At 37.3% G+C, this 22511-nt stretch overlaps 1 pseudogene; it reads left to right on the top strand.

Annotated features, from left to right (window-relative positions):
- Positions 1–3025: 3025 nt before the first annotated feature.
- The window catches only part of LOC103734404, a 30152-nt pseudogene continuing 10666 nt past the window's right edge, over positions 3026–22511 (top strand).

The following is a 22511-nucleotide window of genomic DNA, read 5'->3' on the forward strand; positions in this document are numbered from 1 at the left end:
ATCAAGAATAAAAGAATACAAAGAAACTCCATGTAAAAACCCCCAAGTGGGAAGTGACTTCAAAAGGATAACTAAAAATGATAAAGAGCTAATCAAATTAATGTTTCATACCCATGTTATGGTATCTAACAAGGATCTGTGGAGAAAACAGTTAATACACATGGACTAAACCTTTCCATGCTATGTGAGACCTTGTCTATAATTGATTTAATATATAATGTTAACCTTCCTTCAAGTGTTTTACAGATTTAAAACTAATTTGAAAGATACCTGAAGAAGCAAAGGCCAGCTATAGCTGTAAAATTCTTGGGAGTTTTATGGTTGGGTAAGATGAAGACAGAAACTCCCAAATTATACAATTGTTAGGAAAATCTACAGTACCAGTGGTGCCTCGCTCCCCACCCCGCGCCATGAGCTGTTGGTCAGAGAAATCCTAGAGGTCCTCAAATTCACCATTAATGTGGGGCATAAGTTTCTCCATCCCCCCAGATATAAACTATAATAAATTCACATAAAAATATACTATATGGTTTGTCTGATAGCACAAGAGACCCCAAGAGAACTCTGGTGACAACATATATTCATATTTTACAAATATTTTTTCTACTCTTTTCAGATATGGTACAATTACCTTAGGAATATCCAACTTTTTCATAGATCATGCTTTTAGTTTTGTATTCATAAATTCTTGGAATTCAAGAGCATTTAAAATTTCAACTATGTTATCTTTTATATTACTATTAGTTTCCCATATTATCCATTTGTGATGGATTTTTGTAGTCTATACAAAGCCTATATATTTTATGCCTGGATTTCTTCTTGTTTCAATATATTTCTTCAACAACTTGCTTCTCCGCTCTTGAATTGCCTTTGCTCTATTGCCAAAGACCAACTGTCTGTTCTTTGGAGGTCTAGTTGGGGGATTTTACTTTGTGCCATTGCTTGATATATAATCTTACAAATATCATGTTGCCTTCATCACTTTTGATTTCTAGTGAATCTTGAAGTCAGTTGATATGTTTCCTCCAAATTTTTTTTCCAGTGAGGTTTTTACTCTTTTGAGTTTTTATCTCTCCACAATAATTATAGGAATAGATTGCTTTTATGAAAAATAATTTGCTAGAAATGTTATTGGGACTTTGTTGTCTATCGATAAATGTAGGAAGGAATGATATCACAGCCTTGGATCTTTCTGTCCTTAAATATGGACTATATTGCTGTTGTTTCCTGCCTTAGTGGGCTAGCTACTTGAGGACTCTCCGTTGGGGGCAGGGGGAGTGTAGGCGTGAAATCAATGGTGTAGATTTAGGGAAACTCTCTGGGCAGTTAGCAAGCAAGCTTGTTTATTGTGCCGTTAGGGCTTTCTTCTATAGCCCCCTGCCTGATCCTCGTTGGTTCATTTGGTTATGTGTCTCCTCTTCATTGGTGCGGCACACTGTCTTCTGTTTGTGTCATTTGATGTTGTGCTTTATGGCAGGTTTTAGGTTAGCCTGAATAACGGAAGAATTTACCGGCCCATTTCCCCACACTATATGAAAGCATATTTATCTCCTTTCATTATTGTCTTTGCTTCAGACTTTCTCATGTGAACTTGAAACATGTTTGTCAGATTTACCCTCATACACTTCATTTTTTCATGTAAATGTTTAAGATGTAGTTTGAAGTATAAAATACAGGTGGATATTGATGGTATTTTGAAAATAAATTCATTGTTCTTTAATGACCTACATCCTATAAATTTGTTGCAATCCCTTATAATTTCTAGGATTTTCATTCTTCTTATTGAATTATTTTGAAGAAAAATTCTTTCTACACATGATTTTACATTCAAGATGTAGTAAATGAATTATCTCTATTTAACTCAGTCTAACATTTGGAGATAATGAAATGAATTCAGTAATACATTTTTAAATGTTGTTTATTTTCATAATTTCCTGGCAATGTACATAGCACATAGGGAAATGCATTGATATGTAAACAGTAATTTCTATAATGTTTTTTAGCCATAAAATATTCCAATTAAATGTTTTATAAGAACATTTTGTTATAGTACCAAAAATTCCTCAGAATGAAACTACTTTGACTTTAGATTCCTTATACCCTTTTCAATTGTTACTTGTTCTCAAATTCCTTTCTGTCATGAGAGTTCTCTCAGGATGTCTTGCACGATAAGACAAACCAAATAATATATTTTTAGGTGAATTCATTATGTTTTATGTCCCTGAGTAGGGAGGGGGTAAATGGGGGAACTTACATGGGGGAACTTACAAGGAGACAAGCACTCTTGCTCCATGGCTCAGAGCCTGCCAACCCAGACCATTCCTGGGCCTGCCCAAAGTCTCTGTTAACTTTTGCCCAAGCATCTTGGGCCCATAGTCTTGCCCTAAGTTGGTAAATGCCACCTCTCACATCCACTCAGGTGAGATGCAGAAGCCATCTTTCTCTCCATGCCCACAGCCACATGTCTCCATGCCCACCTCCGTGCTTTCCTGGTGGTTCATGGCTTCTGTCCCAAGATGGCACCACGAGTCCCTCCTTCAGTGGCTAACTCTTCACAGTCAATTCACCACAGCAGGCCCTGTCCCTTGGAGGAAACAGGACCCCTGAGAAACACACTTTCTTTGGGAAATTCATTTCCAAATGTTTAGTATATTATATCCACCAACAGTCCCCTTATCATGTACAAATACATAGGCTTGAGACCATGCAATTTCAACCACATGATATTTAACAAAGATTCCATGAATACAGCCTGGAGTAAAGAGAGTATCTTAAACAAGTTGTGCTAGTAAAATTGTATCTTTACATGTAGAAGAAAGAAATTAGACCATATTTATCATTATGCACAAATGTCAACTCTAGCTCTCTGCTCTTCCTTGAGATACAATGGTGAAAGTCAGAGTGAACAAATTTGGCCATATAGGGTGGCTGGTCACCTGGGCTGCCTTCACCTCTGGCAAAATGGACATTTTTGTCATCAATGACCCCTTCATTGACCACAACTACATAGTCTACATGTTTCAGAATGATTCCACCCATAGCAAGTTCAACAGTGCAGTCAAGGCTGAGAATTGGAAACGTCGTCAATGGGAAGGCTACCTCTATCTTCCAAGAGTGAGATTCTGCCAACATCAAATGGGGTGATGCTGGTGCTGAGTTTGTTGTGGAATCTACTGGGGTCTTCACTACCATGGAGAAGTTCAGGGCCCACTTTAAGCGTGGAGTAAAAATGGTCATCACCTCTGCCTCTTTTGCTGATGACCTCATGTTTGTGATGGGTGTGAACCATTAGAACTATGACAGCTCCCTCAAGATTGTCAGCATTGCCTCCTGCACCACCAACTGCTTAGACCCCCTGGCCAAGGTCATCCCTGACAATTTCTGCATTGTCGAGGATCTCATGACCACAGTTCATGTTATCACAACTACCCAGAAGACCTTGAGCAATCCCTACCAGAAACTGGCATGACAGTTGTGGGGCTTCCCAGAAAATCATCCTTACATCCATTGGTGCTGTCAAGGCTGTGGGCAGCATCATCCTAGAGCTTAATGGGGAAATCATTGTCATGGCCTTATGTGTTCCTATTTCCAAAACATCTGTAATGAATCTGACCTGGTGCTGGAAAAAGCTGCTAAATATGGTGACATCAAGAAGGTGATGAAGCATGCATGGGAGTGCCCCTTAAAGGGCATCCTGGGCTATACTGAGGACCAGGTCATCTCCTGTGACTTTAAAAGCAACACCCACTCTTCGACCTTGGCTGCTGGGGCTGGCATTACACTCAACGACCACCTTGTTAAGCTTATTTCCTGGTATGACAACAAATTTGACTACAGCAACAGGGTGGTGGACCTCATGGTTCATATAGCCGCAAGGTATAAGAAGCCCAGAACCACTCGTGCCAGCAAAAGGAAGAGAGAGTCCCTCAGCAGTGGGGGAGCGAAAAAAAAAATCAACATCAAATGGATCAAAGAGTTCTATGTAAACCTAAAAACCTGAAACTTTGTAGGAAAACATAGGCAGTATCCTACAAGATATAAATATAGGAAAGGACTTTCTAAATCAAACATCAGTCACTCAGAAATTAAGGTCAATAATGGACAAATAGGACATCATTAAAATAAAATGCTTCTGTACAGAAAACAACCAATCAAGTGATGAAGAAGAAGAAGCCTATAAAGTCAGAGAAATCTTCACCAAGTATTCATATGAAAAAGGGTTAATATCCAGAATATACAAAGTCCTCAGAAAACAAAGAAGCAAGAAAACAATGAACCAATTAAAAATCTGCTATGAGCTGGACGTGGTGGTGCACACCTTTAATCCCAGCACTTTGGAGGCAGAGGCAGGTGGATCTCTGTGAGTTCAAGGCCAGCCTGTTCTACATAGTAATTCCAGGACAGCTGGGGCTACAAGGAGACCCTGTCTCAAAAACACCAAAAAAAAGAAAAAAAAAGAAAAAAGAAAATGTGCTATGGATCTGAACAGAGAGCTCTTAAAAGAAGAGAAAAAAAGGGTTAAGAAACACCTTTAAAAGTGTTCAATATTCTTTGTAATTATGTATGGAAATGAAAATTCAGTCATCTGTTTTATCTTACCCAAATCAGAACAGGTAAGATCAAGAGAACAAATGACACCAAATGCTGGTGAGGATGTTTGGGAAAAGGAACCCTCTTTCACTATTGGTGCAATTGCAAATTGATGTAATCACTATGGAAAGTTGTGGAGAACTCTTAGAAAACTAAAAATACATATATCATATGATCTAGCTGTAATACTCCTTGTCATATACCCAAGGACTCTTCCTACTGCACAGATACTTTTACAGCTATGTTTGCTGCTGCTTTTTCCACAATAGCTAAGAAATGGAAATAACCTAAGTGCCCCTCAGTTCATGAATGGATAATGAAAATGTGAGGCACTTATATAAAGCAGTTTTACCCTGTGATAAATAAACATGAAATCATGAAATTTTGAGGTAAGTGGATACAAGTAGAAACTGTTATAAAAAGTGAAATAACACAGACTCAGAAAAACAAATGATACATATTCTCTCTCATTACTGGATCTCACCTCCAAATCCTTAAATGTGAGTATATATCCTGATGTAACTGCAGAAGCCAGGAAAATGGAAAAGAACCATTGCAAGGTAACAGAAAAGATGTCCAAGATAGGGTGGTAGTAGGAGACAGGTGAAACCAAGGGTAAATGAAGAAAACAGAATTTAACTGCTAAAAAAGTGTTACACAAGAAACCGTAGGTGTAAAGGGGAAGAAGGAGCTTAATGGGGGGAATAATAAGAAATATGGAAAATGGGGGTAATTTAACTAGGAAGGGAGGAGAGAGAGTTAGACATTGAAAAGGAGGGGAAGGATAAATAATGCTTTGGTGATGTGAAAAATATGAAGGAAATGTATTTGTTTAAAAGCGTACTAAGGGGCTAGAGAGTTGGCTCAGCGGTTAAGAACACTTGTTGTTCTTGCAGAAGACCTGGGTTTGAATCACAACACATAAATGAATGTATGCATATAGCTAAAGCTATATAACAAGAAACATAGCACAAGATAGGAGAAATCTCTGTTTGAGTTGTAGGTCAGGATAGTCTGAGAGACTCCCAAAATAACAAAGGCTATTGTCACGGTCCTTGATTTCCTCCCAGAACTTGAAAGATAAGACCTATTCTTGAAGAGAGTTCCCATTTCAGACTCAAGATTTGAAACCATGGAGCTGGAACTGACCTGAATGCCTCCTTGTTGAAGACTAGCTCCATAGTATCAGAGGATACTATGCAAGCTGCTATGGGAGAAAAATCAATCAATGATCCAAACCCAGCTGTAAAGTGTAATGACCACAATAATGCCAGACACAGCCTAGTGTCTCTATTGGTGCAATAGTGACATTTTCATCGTGAAGGTAATCAACAGTTATTTAATGAGACTTAAAGCCTGCTCAAGGAGAGAGAAGTTTTGTGTGGTACTGTAAACATAGCCAAAGACACATGTCTGGAGAGGTCATAGATCCTAGAGATAATCCTACATAACAACTATAACTGCAGTTCCAGGGCATCTGACACCCCCTTCTTACCTCCACAGCTATTGCATGATACTGATGCAATACATACATGCAGGCAATTCACTCATGCCCATAAAATAAAAACAAAATATTAAAAATCATATCATACTGCATCAAGATACAAAATGCTTTCAATTAAAACTAAAATTAACCTAACAACACACACACACACACACACACAGAGGGTTACCATACCTATCTGATTCCTATCCCACTGGGAATTCAATTCTTTACTCTAAACAAGAGCCCACCTCTAGCTCTTCATGAAACAATCATATATATATATATATGATTTTGTTGTCAGTTTTTAAAAAACACTAGTTTCTAACCAGATGTATATTCTCAGTTATATTCAGGATTCTTAAGTTATGTTCCTAGAAATTAGGGAAAACTTATCTTCCTAGTGAAGAAAACTATGTATTGGACGTGTTTGAGTTCTTACATTGTCATGAATTGTTGTTGTATTACATGCTACATTTTTGCGTTAACTGCTCATTCCAAACAAAAGCCACAAAAGAATAATTCCTAATCAATTTGAGAATCCCAAAATGACAGATTAAAGTAGCATTGTCATTAATATTAAACGCCAGATACTGATGGGATTGAAGCACAGCCATTCTCACCATTAAGACATTTGAGTAATCATAACATGAACAAGAAAGCTACTTAAAATAATTCTTAAAACAACATTGAAAACAATAAATGTTCCAATTATAATTTAATACTTAAAAAAATTGAGGCTGTAGAGATGACTCAGTGGTTAAAAATATTGACTGCTGTTGCAGAGAACGGTCACCCACAGGGTAGATAACAACTGGCTGTAATTCCAGTTCCAGTGGATCTGAAACCCCCTTATGACCTCCATGGGCATTGCATGACATGGATGCGCTTATGTACGTGCAGGCAATACATTTCTACACATAAAATTTTTTAAAAATTAAAAAAGTTTAAAAAATTAAAAACATACATACTTCAAAATGAAAGTAATAACATTAATCACAAGAAGACATAGCTACATTAGCAGAAACAAAACTTCAAATGTTATATATATGAAAATCATGAACCAATAATTTGTGAAACATTTTGTGTGGTCCCAAAACATGTACACTGTTGTAGAATGACCCCTGGAATTAGAACTTTGTGGAGACCTGGAGCTCATGTCCCAAGGGCAAGGAGCAGATAATGGACTGACTTTGAAGATTTGACTGCAGGATTTGTTGAATGGCCTCAGAGATCGTCCATTTTGGCAGAAAGATCCAACTTCTTTGCAACAGCCACTATAGAAGGGGAACAAAACAAGAAATTTCAGATTGTGAGAACCCAGGCTCAAAGCACCACTCCTAAACCAGAACTCAACAGATTGCTTTTACCAAACTGCAATAGGCTGGGGTCGAGAAAGCATGTAATAATCCATAAGGTTTTCCATGCTTTTGTCTTTTCACTTTCCCCATGCATGGGAGTAGGGATAAGACAGAGGCCCTGAATAGGACTTCCCATAGTTTGGACAGGCTGTTGCTTTCCCTTCCCAGTCTGACAGATCTCTTCTGATTTATCTTTTCTGTTTGCTTTGTTTTTTGTTTGCTTGTTTGTCATCAACAAATTTATACTGAGCTTTTGTGTATTTCATACAGAACATTGTTATTAATCTTAATAATCTTTATAGCCCCTTCTCCACTGGCACCCTACCATAGCATCCCTCCCACAATGAAAGTCACATATTCTGTCATTTGTGTTAAGGCCAATAATGTCAAGTTAGTATCCCCAGATGTCCCTCAGTGCAAGTTCTTCGACTGGTGTCTAATCGGCCTATTTAGAGTCACTCCAATCAAGAAGATCAGCTCTTCCTCCCCCAGGACTACAGATTGTTCTTTTTTTTTTTTGAATCACATTATTTACATATACCAGGCCAATTATGACCCAAACTATATATAAACTTTTCTGGCAGGTCACCATCAGTAGAGTTCACTTCAGAGGAAGAAGTATGAAGAGGTCAGATTCCCTTTCCTCAGAAGGAGAAAAGAAGGAAGACTGAGACCTGCTGCTTCAGCTGCTGACACTAGGACTGGCGATAACTTCTAAGACCTGCCAGCAACAAGTGACCTGCGCTTCTGCTACTCTCGTCCGTGACCCATTCTCTACAGTTATTCTACCAGGGACTGCCCAGGCTGGCACTCTAAAGCTCTTTGTTTTAGAGCTGTAAAACTTGCCTACAGTCTTTTGGCTGGCACTCCAAAGCATGCTCAGAGCAAAACTCTAACACTCGCCATGGTGCTCCTATGGAAGATCTCTGGGCTTCTGATTTCCTGTTCATTTTCCACTCTCTCATTGAAATTGTTCCCACATGGAAAATGACAATTCCGCGTTGTTTGTTTTCCCTTCACTCCTTTCACTGGGAGAATTAACTGCTTGACTATTACTTAATAGAGCAATATGACATGGCATGTGTATACCAGGAACACCTTCCACTAAATAAGCACTGATAATGTAAGCATAACAATCAGATTTTTACTTACAGCGGAAGAAGATTGATTCCACAAAATTTTCCTTTCCTCCAAACACACACCTTAGCATGCTTAGTTACCAAATATTAATAATTGATTTAAAAGGGAGGCACTGGAAACATTGTCAGTTATCACTGTTTCAAATTTCACTTTCACAGCATAATTAATTTTGATGAGCTTAGATCATTGTGACTTTCCATATTATTTTATGGCTTCAATAATATGGAATACAAAGAACCTAAGAATGCTAATGAAAATGCAAAAAAAAATTACACACAGTTTTAATTCCCTTTATTGTTAGGCAGGAGTCAAGGGGTATTTAAATAGATATAGTTAAAAGATATTCCATATTTGGATTCCTCTGAATTAAATTTGATTGTTTTATTCACTAATACACCCTCATTTGCATATACTACTGAATCCTCAAGTTCTGAAATACTAATCTAATTTAAACAAATTAGGTGTAGAGTATTATTTTTTTTTAAATGACTTCTTCAGGAAATATCACTTCTCTATATCCCCTTTAAATGATTACATTGTAATTGCAGCAAATATATTACATGTTATATAACATATTTACTTACTTTTGCACACTAAATCTCAGGGTACTTTGAAAAATTATCTCTCTGTTAGTAAAGGAAATGGACTTCAGGGAAAGTTCTCACTTGTGGCAGATGCTGGAGCCATAGTTATACCACTTATTTCTAGATGTGAAGAGATTTGCACTATATAATTAAAATAAAAATTTGAAAATTAGTAGTAGATATGAAGTGTTTTCATTATAAAAGTGCTAATTATACCAGATAATTCATAAGCCAATTAGATAAAAAGGGCCACACTATATGAATTGTGTATTTATTTCAAATACCATGTTAATAATAATACACAGTCTTTATTTGCTAATTAAAATGAAGTAAAGTTAATGTAAATCCTGAAACAATAGAAAAATAGGAAAGTTTGAATATTCACAATTATACTATATACTGATAGAATATATTTTATAGAACAGTACCATTTTATGCTTTTTTTAAACTCAGGGATATATAATACAACTTTTCCACATTGTAGTATACAACATTGAATTGTTTTTTTTTTAAATTCACATTGAATTTTTTTAAATGTTATATGTACTAATCAAGCTCCTTTGTCTGAATGAACAGTCATTGATTTGGCTTTAAAGTTTCTGTGAATTATGGTATATTATTTTATCTTTAATTTCACTTTGAAGAATAACAGATAGAATTTAATGTGGGGACCTAAAGGCCCCACCTTGCATAGATCTGAAAGGAAGTTACTGGGCACGCAGCCTGGCTTCCTTTGAAAGTTTGAAGAATACTTCCGCACTGCTGAGGAGTGCATGATCAGCCACGGGACCATCCTTAAGATCCACCCTCCTTTGCGGGGGTGGGGGTGGGGTGTTTCCGGCTGCTTTTAAGCTCTGTAATACCTGCAATAAATTAGTCCCTGCTTGACTAGACTTCCCCGTTGCGACTGAGTGACCCCAGTACTAGGGGCGGCGTGGGCTGGAGATTGGCATGCTTACTCATCCCCAATCATCACTGCACCAGGGGTCGCTGGTTCAAACCCCCGGCAATTTAAATAGAGTTTATTGCTTTAAAAATTAAATAATTATTAAAATTATTGATTTGTTGTGTGCTGAAATTTTATTGTGATGTATTAGTAGAAAAAAAAAGGTTGTAGGAATGACTTGTGGAACACTACCTTAACTTATTTATAATGTAAACAAGTTCACTTGGTATTGGATTCTTCTTGTTACTTAAGCATGTAATGTTATGTTCTTATGACCCTTCCTCGCCTTTGACCCAGAGCAGTGTCGGAGTGTGTGTATGTTTTGCATATCAAGTGCTACAAACAAGTAGATATTTATTGGAAGCAGGACAAATAATCATTGTGTTTGTGTGGCAAGAAATAGATGGAACTAAACTGATAACATCTGTTTGTGCTTATGTGTGCTGTTCTAGGGCAGAAAGGTTCAGAAAGGACAAATCCTTGTCTAATATGATAATGGTCAGCTTTTCCTTCTCCATTTCATCCTGGATGAATATTTTCAATAAAGAAGAAGACCTTTTCTTTCCAGAGCACCACTCCAGGAGAAATGTGAAAGAACAGGATCTTAGAGCATTTTAGGTCTCATTCTTGGCTAAACGGGATGATAAGGGTCAGACTATCATTATTTGGGTGTGTTATAACTTGTCATCACACAATTGCATTATTCATTGGAGTACTTTTCTTTCTTCTTAAAAATATATTTACCATCTATTCCTCAAATTCAAATGCATAAAATACAAAGTAATTTTTCATACATGATGTTCCCCATAGCCAAATTGTTTGCATATTTAGCTTTGGCTTTGTAGGAAAATCTTTCTTTATTAAAATATTTTATTTATTATTTTTATTTTTTGTTTATGTGTATTCGTGTATTGCCTGCATGCAGGTAAGTGCATCCGTATAATGCAATGCCCACGGAGGACAGAAGAGGCTATCAGATTGCCTGCTACTGGAATTACAGATAGTTGTTAGCTGCCATGTGGGTGCTGGATTTGAGCCCAGGTCTTCTGCAAGAACAGACAGTGTTCGTAACTTCTGAGCCATCTCTCCAGCTCTAGGATGATCTTTCTTATACTTTTTCTTTCTAATCCTGATACTGTAAAAGTGAGTCCATGGACTGATGTAAACACTTAAAATATTGATTTGAGGGGATTGACAATGCTTTACAGAGACTATGATGATGAGGGGTAGTTTTGAACTTTATATCATATAAGATGCTTTTGATTGAAGTGGTAGAATATCTTTCAGTGTTAAGTTAAAATATTTTCATAGTACAAAACTGCTTTAAGATGAATACTTACATTTTTATCTCATGTAACTCATCATATTACTTGACAGAATTTTGTTTTGTTGTTATAGTCAATAAATAGTGTTTAAATTATATAAAATCATTAACATCTACCTAGTAATGAAGAACTAATTGGATGGCATAATAAAGATAAGTGAATAAAAACTTTTATATTGTATTCTGAGAGTTATTAATTTTCTCAAAAATTTCAACTTCTTAAAGGTACTTTTTAAATTTTAGCTTGATAAATTTAATGCTGAAATTATTAGTTCCCTATGATTAACTTCACTAATTCCATACCTAACCTATGATAATACCTATCATAAATGCCTATAGATTTAAGAAAGAAAATTTATATTTCAAATCATTTCACAACACATATATTTACACTCATTTAAATGATTATATATAAAATAACATTGAATCTTTTTTGAGGGGAGAGAATGTGTTTTTTTTAATTATTTATTTAATAACCACATACTTAGAAGAAGCATTTCATTACAATAGCATTGACATATTCAATAACAATTTCCTTACTTAAGATGCATCTCTTTCAAAATTGGCTGTACATTTTTAGGTTTACATATGAAATATTACAGTTATACAATATTGTACTCAGTATACATCCTATAAAACATAAAATTAAATGAAGTTTTAACCTTTAAAAAAGATCTCCATTTCATTAATAAAACACACAGTTTCACACAGAAAACTTCATTTTTAATGCAATTGACATTAAGATGTTTGTACATACGTTTCTAATCTCTAGATATCTTATTATTACTAGTCACAGCTGGTTGCTTTCTGAGCTCCTTAGCATCTGAGCATGGATATAAAGTCATCAGGTAGATTTCAAAGGTAATCTTTTTCACATCTACTAATTATTAAGGAGCAAATTTTTATGCTTCAAAGAATTATTATTTTTTTAATCATTTTTTTTAAATTTTATTAACTACATAATTAGAAGAAGCATTTCACAACAACTTTAACATATTCAGTAACACACTCCAGAACAAGAGTACATCTCTTTCACAAGTGGGTGCAGGTTTCTAAGTTCACAGCTGAATTAATACAGTTATACAATATTGAACTCAGTATAAGCCCATGAGACATAAAATTGAATGAGTTTTTCACCTTGAAAAAAAGATCTTCATTTCATTTTAGAATATATGGCTCCTTGCAGAAAGACACATTTTTTTGCTACTAATGCAAAGATGTTGGCACATGCATCTCTAATCTGTATGTATCTGATTATTACTAGTCATAATCGGTTGCACTTGGATCCTTGGCGCCTATGTATGTCTATAAAGTCAAATGGTAGATTTCAGTTGTAATGTTTATCACTTCTAAATATCATGGTGTAAATTTCCATGCTTCATCCTCAAATATAATACATTTTTTTAATTTGTTGATTTATTTTATGTGTGTGTCTGTATATCACACATAACATCCCAAATCATCTTATTCAACTATACACCCACTTCCCAGATGGCACTCTCCATAAACTCCCTCCCCCCACTAGAGCCCTTATACTCTGATATCCCTGCTACTGTTTGCTGTGTTGTTGGGACCACCAGCCATTCCCCACTACTTGCCCTTCTGGTGAATCTAGTTAGCCTATCTAGAAGTCTTTGTTTTAGAGGGTCAGCTGTTCCTCATCCTGTCAATATTCAGTTCATTTTCCCAGTTCTATGCTGGGTTACCATCTGGGAGTCCCTTTGGCCACCCGGGCCAATCACTCAAAAGAAAATATCTCCTATCTGGCATTGTTGCCTGTTATGTAGCCTTTAGCTATGCATATGGACCCTTAATAAATTATATTGGCCCATTTAATCTTTCATTATACTTTCCTTTTGGGTGTTTAAGGCCATACAGTTGGCCCAGATAAACCAATGTATTTTTACTCTTAAGGTTGTTTGAGGATCTGTTTACTCAGGGGTCAAAATGACTTGGGAGGGGCCCCTGGCTCTTTTACCAATTCCGCCTATGTGAAGATGTCAAAGGTCCTGCTTGACCATGGTTGGCTTCCCTTGGAGCATGGAGGAAATGATGCCTCTGTGTTGATCCTCCTCTTTGTAGATAAGACACTGGTTCAAGCCCATCTGGGGTGTCTCCTCGGGCTCCTTGATCAAGAGGACAGGTGACTCAACACAATTACAGGACATTTTTGAGAGATGCTCATAGTCCCATGGAACTAGTAGATTAGGGCAAGGAGCAAAAACTGTCCTTTATGTCCCTCTGACCAAATTATTATAGGCTTTAAAGTATGTCTGTTAAACATTCAAGAAGGTTAGTTCCACCAGTCCGGTACTTTTAATTACTGTGTGTCATGAAGATAAATCTTGGGCAAAGACCAATTGTTCTCAGATAAACCTTACCCAGCCATATATTTCTTGATCGGGTAGGTATAATTTGTCAATAGGTTGTTGGAGTAATACAGTTCCCTCTAGTCTTCAAAATTAGCTAGGCATTATTTATCTCTCACATTGTCTCACCCCTCCATCATGGTTTCCCCAATTAAGGAGCCCCCATGTTCCCACTTTCTCCCTTAGTAATACCCTTCTCCTATGGTCCTACCTCTCTTGAGCTCCTTCCCTTTCCTTTATCTCCTAGGTTAGTTGTATACCCTTCCCTTACCCCTCCATTAAACTAACCCAATTTTTATCTATATCTCCCTTATTAAGGCCTGTTTCCTATTGTTCTCTTTCAGGTTCTTTCTTTTCCTTTACCTCCTTGTTTCTTTTCCATTATCGTGGCTCCTGTAGTTATGTCTGGATACATACTCCCTTCTCAGAGTTTGGTTCTAGGATCCAATATGAGGGAGAACATATGTCAATTTTTTTTTCTGTTACTTCACTTAGTATAACAGTTTCTAGTTCCATCCATTTACCTGCAAATTTCATGATTTCATCTTTCTTTAATGCTGACTAATACTCCATCGTATACGTGAAACACATTTTCATTATCCACTAGTCAAATGAGGGACACTTAGGCTGCTTCTATCTCTTAGCTATTGTGAAAAGAGTAGCAACAAACATGGATTTACAAGTGTCTCTGAGATAGGATGAGTTCTTTGGGTATATGCCAAGGAGTGGTTAACTGGGTCAAATGGTAGGTTCACTTGTGGCTTTTTAAGATTTCTCCACACTGCTTTCCATAGGTGTTGAACAAATTTGCAGCCCCACCAGAGGTGGATGAATGTTCCCCTTTCCTCACATCCTCTCCAAGATTTGGTATCATTTGTTTTCTTGATCTTAGCCAGTCTGACTGGGATAAGATGAAATCTTAAAGTAGTTTTAATTTGCATTTCCCTAATTATTAGTGATGTTGAACATCTTTTAAGATGTTTCATAGCCATCTTTACTTCTTTTGAGAGCTAGCTATTCAGCTCCTTAAACCACTTTTCAATTGGGTTACTTCTTGTCTTGATTCTATGTTTTGTGAGATCGTTATATATTCTGGATATCAAACCTCTGTCAGATGTGTTGCTGGTGAAGATTTTCTGCCATTCTGTGGGTTTTCTGTTTGATTCCCTGGTTGCCTTCTTTGAGGTACAGAAACTTTTTTGTTTAATGAGGTCCCATTTGTTAATTCCTGCCCTTGTTTCCTGAGCAATTTATGGCCAGTATAGAAAATCGTTTCCTACTTGTAGGTTTCCTTCTTGTAGGATTTTCCCCAAAGTTTTCTTCTAACAGTTTCAGAGTTTCAGGCTTTACACTGAGGTATTTGATCCATTTGGAATCGACTTTTGTGCAGGGTGAAAGATAGGGGTTTAGTTTCATTCTTCTACAGGTGGAGATGCACTTCTGCCAGCACCATTTTGTGAACATGCTTTCTTTCCTCCAGTGACTATTCTTGGCCCGTTTGTAAAATATCATGTGGCTGAAATTGCATTTGGGTCTTCAGTTTTGTTCTATTGATGTATGGGTCTATTTTTGTGCCAGTACCATATTGTTTTTATGACTATAGCTCAATAATACAGCTCAAAATCTGGTATAGTAATTACCCCAGCATTGCTCTTAGTGCTCAGGGTTGTTTTGGCTATCTGAGGTCTTTTGTGCTTCCATATGAATCTTAGGATTTTTTTTTTCCAATTCTGTGGGAAATGTCATGGGGATTTTGATTGGCATTACATTGAATCTATATATGACTTTTGGTAGGATAGCCATTTTCACAATATTAATTCTTCCCATCTATGAGCATGGGAGGTCCTTTTATCTTCTGATGTCTTACTCAACCTCTTTCTATAAAGACTTAAATTTTTTATTGTAGAGACTTTTAATGTTTTTGGTCAGGTTTATTCCAAGATATTTTATTTTGTTTGCAGCTATTGTGAAGGGGGGTGTTTCCATGTGCTCTTTCTCTGATTGCCTGTTATTGGCATATAGAAGGCTACATACTTTTGTAGGTTAATTTTGTAACCTGCCACTTTACTGAATGTGTTCATAATTTCCAGGAGTTTCTGGAAGAATTTTTGGTGTCTATTAGATATAATATCATATCCTCTGCAAAAAGGGATAATTTGATATCTTCTTTTCCAATTATCACTCCTTTAATTTCCTGCTCATTGTAAGAGTTTCAAGCACTGTGTTAAAGAGACATGGAGATAGTGGACAGCCTTGTCTGGTTCCTGATTTCAATGGGAATGCTTCCAGTTTTTCTCCATTTAGAATGATGCTGGCTATGGGTTTGTTATATATTGCTTTAATTATGTTGAGGTATGTTGCCTCCAGACCAATTCCCTCTAGAACTTTGAAAATGAATGCATGTTGAATTCTCTGCATCTATTGAGATGACCATGTGGTTCTTGTCTTTGAGCCCATTTATATGACTTATGACATTCATTGACTTACATATATTGAGCCATCCCTGCATCTCTGGGATAAAGCCAACTTGATTATGGTGAGTGATCTTTTTGATGTGTGTCTTTATGCAGTTTTCAAGTATCTTGTTGAATTTTTTTTCCTCTATGTTCATTAAGGATATGGGTCTATCATTTTCTTTTTTAGTTGTATCTTTACCTGGATTTGGTATTAGAGTGATGCTGGCTTCATATAAGGAATTTGGAAGTTCTTCCTCCATTTCTATCTTTTTTAATAAGTTAAGTAGTATTGGTTGTAGATCTTCTTTAAAGGTCTGATAGAATTCTGCTGTAAATTCATCTGGTCCTGGGCTTTTTTTAGTCGGGATATTTTGTATTACTGTTTCAACTTCTTTTTGGGTTATGGGTCTGTTTAAGATGTTAATCTCTTCTTGGTTTAGTTTTGGTAGTTCCCATGCCTTTAGATATCCATCCTTTTTATTTTAGGTTTTCAAATTTAGTAGCATATAGGTTTTTAAAGTATTCCCTTATAATGTTCTGTATCTTTCTGGTATCTGTTGTGATGTTTCCCCTTTCATCTCTGATTTTATTGATTTGGAGGTGCTCTTTCTTTCTTTTGGTTAACTGGGATAGCAGTCTGCCAATCTTGTTTATCTTTGCAAAGAACCAGCTCTTGGATTCGTGATTCTTTATATTGTTTTCTTTGTTTCAATTTCATTAATTTCTGCCCTGATTTTTGTTGTTTCTTCTTGTTTGCTGGGTTTAGGTTTCGTTTTCTGTTGCTTTTCAAGTGTCTTGTGTTGCAATGTTACGTCATTTATTTGTATTCTTTCCGATTTTTTTGATGTAGGCACTTGAGATATAAATTTCCCGCTAAGGACTGCTTTCAGCGTGTCCCAGAGGTTTTGTTGTGTTGTATTGTCCTTTTCATTTAGTTCCAGGAATACTCTTATTTCTTTATTAATTTCTCTTTTGACCCATTCATTATTCAGGAGTCTGTTATTTAATCTTCAGTTGTTCACGTGGTGATTAAATCTTCTTCCAGTGTTGATTGTAAGCTTTATTGTATTGTGGTCTGATAGAATGCATGGAATTATTTCAATCGTTTTGTATTTCTTGAGGTTTGTTTTATGCCCCAGCATATGTTCGAATTTTCCATGGGGTCCTGAGTAGTACATGTCCTTTGGTGCTTGGGTGAAATACTCGGTAGATGTTTGTTAAGTCCATTTGATATATGGTGTTGTTTAATTCATATGTCTCTCTGTTAACTCTCTGCCCTTTTGACCTATGTAATGGAGACAGTGGGGTATTGAAGTCCCCTACTATTAATGAGCTGTGATTAATCTGAGTCTTAAAGTCCTGTAGTATTGTTTTTATGAAGTTGGGTGCACCAGAGTTTGGTGAATATATGTTCATGATTGTAATATCTTCTTGATTTATTGTTCCTTTGATCAGAATGAATGGGCCCTATTTATCTCTTCTGATTAGATTTAGTTTAAAGTCTATTTTGTCAGATATTAGAATTGCTATGCCTGCTTTTTTCTTAGTACCATTTGCCAGGCATATTTTTCCCATCCTTTCACTTTATGGTAGTGTCTGTCCTTGAAAGTGAGATGAGTTTCTTGCAGACAACAAAAAGATGGGTTTTGTTTCTTAATCCATTCACCTAGTCTGTGTTTTGGCTGGGGAGTTCAGTCCATTAATATTTGAAGTTATTAATGAAAGATGAGTATTGAATCCTTTCATTTTTATTTATGTTTACATTTGTGATATAGCTGTACTTTTCCACAGTTATACCTCCATTGAATTTCTCTCCGCAACCCTTTGGGTATATTCATTCTTTCTTCAATGCTTTGTATTACTTCCAGAACTTTCTTAAAGGCTGATTTTGTGGACATGAATTCCTTCAGCCTGTTCACGTCATGGAAGATTTTTCTTTCCCCTTTGACTATAATAGACATTTTCGCTGGGTATAATAATCTCGGTTGGCATCTGTGGTCATTTAAAACTGGGAACACTTTAGTCCAGGCTCTTCTGGCTTTCATAGTTTGCACTGAAAAGTTAGCTATAATCCTAATGGGTTTTCCTTTGTATGTGTCTTCTTGTTTCTCTTTTGCGGCTTTCAGTATTGTCTCTTTGTTTTGCACGTTTAGTGTTTTTACTATGAATTGCCATGGAGAGTTTCTTACCTGGTCCTGTCTGTTTGGTTCTCTTTATATTTCTTGTATTTGTATGGGCATATCTTTCTTTAATTTTTGGAAATTTTCTTGTATGACTCTGTTGAAGATCTGATCCATGCCATTATCTTCCTGTATGCCTATGATTTTTAAGTTTTTGTGTTGTCACACAATTCCTGCATCTTCCATTCTTGTGATTTCTTAAATTTTTCATGATCTTTGCTTGAGTGGTCTAGTTAGTCCACTTTATCTTCCAGTCTTGATACTCTGTTTTCCATTTCATTCATCCTGTTGGTGAGGCTTTCTCCTGCCATTTCTAACTGACTTACTGAGTGTTCCACTTCCTTCTTCATTTCAGTCTGAGTAGTCTTCAATATTTCTAACTCTTTTCTGAATTCATTTGGAAGTTTATCCCTATCTTCCTTCAGGTCTTTGATTTCTTTGTGTGTTCTTTAAATTCACTGAATCCTTTTATCATGTTTATAATTGTTCTGTTGAGTCCCATGTCCTCCATTATCTCTAGGGGGTTCTTATTGTACTCTTCTGGAGGACTATTGATATTTGGTGGGGATATGGTTTTTTGATTTTTCATGTCATTGTTTTTTCTCTGTGATTTTGACATATGAATTTCTTTTGTAGTTTCTGATTTTTGCGTGAGTTTCAAGTCTTCAAGTTTAGGTCTGCTTCTTTTTGTGAACTTTATGTGTCTTTGTGGTTTACTTTTTGGGCATGGAAGGCTGGTTCGTTTAAGCTCCCAGTTCTCTCTTTTGATTTTATTTTGGAGTGGCCAGATTGCTTTTATCCTCTGGAGTTCCCACAGGGGCCCAAGTCAGATGAGGATCAGAAACTCTCAGGCATTCTCCTAAGGTCTGGATCCTTCCAGAAAAGATTTTTGCCTCAGCAATTTAGGGGTTGGACTTGCCTGGGAGCCAGGCCCAGGAAAGATGCTGGTCTAGGTTAGCCGGTGGCCATGCAACCCACAAATGCAAAGGGACATGGGGGTGGGATGTGGCCCCAAGGGTTCCTGGGGCCTGCACTGAGGAGCTGGTCTGGATGCAAAGGATCAGGAAGACAAAAAGTCAGCCCCAGCTCCAGGAAAGGGGCTGGTGTGTCCTGCAGGCCCAGGGAAGTAGATGGAGGTGAGGGAGGGGCCAGGAGGAAAAACTGGAAGGGGAGATGGGAAGGTAAATGAGGCTTGGGGAGTCAGGTGCAAAGGGTGCAATCCACTTGCCCCAGAGAGAGAGGCCTGTCGGTCAGAGAGAGGCCTGCAGGTTGTGCAGGCCCAGGGAAATAGAGGGAGGTGATGGTTGACCAGGCCCAGAGTGCTCCTGGGGACCCAAGAAGGAACTGAGTTGGTCTAGATGCAAAGGATCAGGAAGCAGTGGTCGTTTCCCAGATGTGTGAGGCACCAAGACAAGGAATGGGAAAGGACCCCGGTTAGGAGGAGAGATGGTTGGGGGAGATGGGACACTGAATGAGGCTGGGGAGTTAAGGCATGGAGGGTGTGATCAACTTACCCCAGAGAGAAAGACCTGTGGTTGGAGAGCAAATTTGAATCTTTTTAAAAATTTTTATTTATTAACTTTATTTTATGTGTATGAGTGTATTGCCTGTATGCGTGGGAGTGTATGCAGCAGTACCATGCAAAGCCTTCAGAGGCAGAAGAATGCCTTGAATCCCCTGGAACTGGAATTACAGTCTGTTGTTAACCACCATGTTAGTGATGGGTATCAAACCCGGGTCCTTTATAATAGCGGCCAGTACTCTAATCACTGAGCCATCTCTAGCCCCAAACTTGAATAATTTTTACTAAATTTAAAATCATATACCTAGTATTCAGGGTACTATATCTAACATACTCAACATTTCTCTTTTAGATTTTTGAAGTTCCTTTAATTTCTATGAAACCAGAATTTTGTACCAAAAATTAGATTCAATTTAAAGTTATAAAATTCTGAAAATCAAGAACTGTAAAAGTGCTGAGGATACACTACAATTAGTAAAGCATTGCCATCTAAGCCCTTGCACTTAGGGTCATTCCCCAGTCCCATGTAAAAAGCTAGGAATGTTTCTGTATATTTGTAATTCCAACACTGGAGCTGAGCTAGGTGAATCCCTGGTGCTCCCTGGGGAGAAAGCCTAGTTTAGTCAGTGAGCCTGGGTACAAATGCCTGATTGGATAGGACTTAACATGTATATTGGAAAGATCTATGGTCCTGGGGAGGGTGGGAGGGTCAAAATTTGATTAAGACCTGTTGTATGGAATGTACAAAAGCTCAGTGTGTGTGGTGTGTTCAAAAATTGCCAGTGTACCGAAAGTTGAAACAGTGAAGTCTGACGACAAGGATGGTGACATTGATATTGATGTCATTTAAAAGGGTGGATGTGGGACAGGCATGGTGGCACACCCTTTTAATCCCAGCACTTGGGAGGCAGAGGCAGGCAGAGCTCTGTGAGTTCAAGGCCAGCCTGGTCTATAGAGTGAGTTCCAGGACAGCTGGGGCTACAGGGAGACCCTGTCTTAAAATGACTTAAAAAAAAAAAAGGTGGATGCAACCCAGCTTCACAGTGTAATGCTGCAAGTTTTCCTCCATTATCAGCCAGAAGTGCAACATGTAAGTGCAAGAGCAAAAATAGCTTAATATCATGCTACATTTGATACTAAAGCTATTGCTGTGAGTGGTCTGTAATTAAGCACAATGAGACATCTAGGGAGTCCATACCTACCAATGAACAGTTGTAGTTTGCTTTGTTTATAGCATGTTTCTTTTGGAAAATCTAGTGGTGGACACATTTGGATCACATTTATACAGTTACAAAAAATAAAGATTTGATTTTGCTTATTCTACAGATTTTGGGCTCTGAAGGCTTGTGCTAAAGTAAGTGGCTACTTTTTAGGGTGTTTTATCATTAACTTAACTAGATAAGTTTGGAGTCTGGTATATTGTTATATGCTGAAACTATCCAGAGCTCCTCAGCAGACTGTAAACACAAACAGCCATTAACTCAGACATTAAAAATTATATTACTTTTAAAGTTTTATCTTCTGTCCTTTCAAATTGGTAACTGGTAACTGTTGTGCTAAGGTAGAACAATGAAATGACAATGTGATATCCTCTTGAAGTAAGAATAACCTGAGTGTCCTATATTTCTAATAGAAGAGCAAATTTTGAAGCTTTGGTTGTGGTATTCTGTGCATGTTCCCTTGCCCCAAACTGTAGTCATTGGAGTCATATGCATTCCACATTGGATGACCCAGGGAAACTGTTACATTAGCAAGTAAGTATTTTATGTGTATGAAGTGGTTGCTTTGTAATGAAAGAAAAGCTTTGAAGTGAGAAAACATTAAAAGGTTCACTTAAGCATAGTTTTTCATCTTTCATATTTAAATTATAATTTAAAGATTTTAGATATACTGTATCTTGTCTTTGGTGTTCCCCCATTATGGTTTATTCTTTAATGCCTTTACATTTGGACATATGCTTTTGCTTTAGATTTTAGTTGCTATATTGCCAAAATAAGAGTTACTATGTTTCAAGCCTGATTTTCCCTCTCCAATTATCTTATTAAAGAAAAAGTGAAAATTATAAAAAAAAATCCATAGAATATTAAAACAAAACAACAACAGCAAAGACAAAGACAACAGAACCTGACATGGCTTACACATACCACCACCATGACACTAATTCATAACACATCGTACACAAATACACAGACATGTATAAACAGATGGGGAGAGGGAGCGAGGAGAGAGAGAGAGAGAAAGATTCACAACTGGCCTTGAATCTCCCAGCCTTATTCACCCTCCCAGCTTCCCCACCCCATCTCTCCTCCTAGGAAGGGCACTGGCCCATTTCTTGTCTTGGTACCCCAGGACTCTGGACTGACCTCTTGGCCCACACTCCCCACTGCTTCCTGAACCTGCACATCCAGACCAACCTATTACTTCCTTCTACTCCCCAGGAGCCCTCAGTGCCTCTTCCCATTCCGACCTCCCTTTGCATATCTGGAAGGCCCAGCCCCTCAGCTTCCTGGCTACAGCATCTTCCTGGAGGGATTCAGTCCTTAGGAGAAAGCGTGT

Source organism: Nannospalax galili, unplaced genomic scaffold (genome assembly GCF_000622305.1).
Source record: "Nannospalax galili isolate Female #2095 unplaced genomic scaffold, S.galili_v1.0 scaffold433, whole genome shotgun sequence".
In the NCBI taxonomy this organism is placed as follows: domain Eukaryota; kingdom Metazoa; phylum Chordata; class Mammalia; order Rodentia; family Spalacidae; genus Nannospalax; species Nannospalax galili.